Here is a 1448-nt window from a genome sequence, read left to right as displayed (position 1 = left end):
AGGTTCTCATCAAATTTATAGTTGAATAATTTGCTACACTCTTAATACACATCAGTTTCCATGAAAACACAATACAAGAGTTGTCATTCCCTATTTCAACCAAATTTGGCACATTCACAGTTATCAAAATACACACTAATCATTCACATTTACTCTTCATCCACTATTTAACATTAGTTCAACTCAGTTCTTAAACAGAGCAAAGAAATTGATGAAGACACCAATTGCAACCCCAATGCAAATCATGATTAGAAGAATTTCAATCCTCCTTAATTTCTCTTTCAATTCTTTTGTAAGAACAGGTAGCACCATGGGGTCTATGTCCTCATACTCCACTGATTCGAATAGCTTGCTAGTGCTCTTCTGTTTGAGTTTTCCACCTGAAGATAGCCTGGGTTTGTGGTTCCAAGAACATTCCACCTCTTCAACCATGTCTTGCTCTTCCAATTCATCAATCCATTGAAAATATTTGCAATCCTGGTTTTTATTCTGTCAAGAACACAAATTGAAAACCCATGAAGAACAAATCAATCATAACGTGCAAAAAATCGGATTGCATCACAAAATCATGTTCATAACTAAATTAAAAATTACCTGGAAATGAGGAAATCTGTTGCTTTCTCTCAGAGCTCGAAGGACAACGCTTCAACGCTTCAACGCTTCGCTACTGCTTTCTCAGAGGCAGAGCTCGACGGAGGTGACATGCGAAGTGGCTGAGGGCGTGACAGAGCTGAGCGCGCGACAGAGCTGACGGCGGGAAGGTGCTGACTGCTCGAGGTATCGGAAGGCGCGACGGACCCAACGGCGCCAGGGAGCTGACGGCGCGACGCTGGTGACGGCGTCACCGTGCTGAAGGCGCGACGGAGGTGAGTGTGCTGAGGTGAGTGCGACGGCGGTGAGTGCGTTGAGGGCCTCCTGGAGTCGTGGGTAACTGGGTGGTGTTCTGTTCTGTGGGAGGCTGGAGTTGAGAACTGAGAAGATGGAGGAACGAGGAAGTGGAGGCTGCGAAGGAGAAAACTGAATTAGGGTTCCCTCAGCACAAAACGGCAGCGTATTGAGGCAATGTTAAAAAACCGGCCGGGTCCCGGTTCGGTTCGACCGACCGGTAACCGGCCGGTTCGTCGGTTCAAGTCCGATTTTCAAATCCTGCGATTTTTCTTATTATCCGAACCGCTACAACTACCGGTTCACGGTTCGACTGGTTCGACCGGCCAGTTCGAACCGGTTTTCAGAACATTGATCATAACATGCAAAACACATTAAAACAGGAATAACTACAAAGACCCATTACAGGCCAAAACCCAGTCATGCTTACCTTCCATAGTGGCCACCGAAGGAACCACCTCCCTGGGTTAGCATTCGTCTTCGATCTCAGAGCAACAACAGCAAGAGAACAGCGACACATACCATCATACTGCTTCGAACCAGAGTCTTCGCACCTATCGTTG

General features: G+C 46.4%; 1 long non-coding RNA gene across 1 annotated transcript; it reads left to right on the top strand.

Annotated features, from left to right (window-relative positions):
- On the top strand, positions 553-1004 carry LOC110267155. The gene is made up of 2 exons (XR_002354512.1): positions 553-721; positions 881-1004. It is a non-coding gene; the product is annotated as an uncharacterized LOC110267155 (long non-coding RNA).

This window comes from Arachis ipaensis, chromosome B09 (assembly GCF_000816755.2).
Source record: "Arachis ipaensis cultivar K30076 chromosome B09, Araip1.1, whole genome shotgun sequence".
Lineage (NCBI taxonomy): Eukaryota > Viridiplantae > Streptophyta > Magnoliopsida > Fabales > Fabaceae > Arachis > Arachis ipaensis.
The sequence above is the reverse complement of the archived record's forward strand: the minus strand, read 5'-3'. Positions and strand labels throughout refer to the sequence as shown.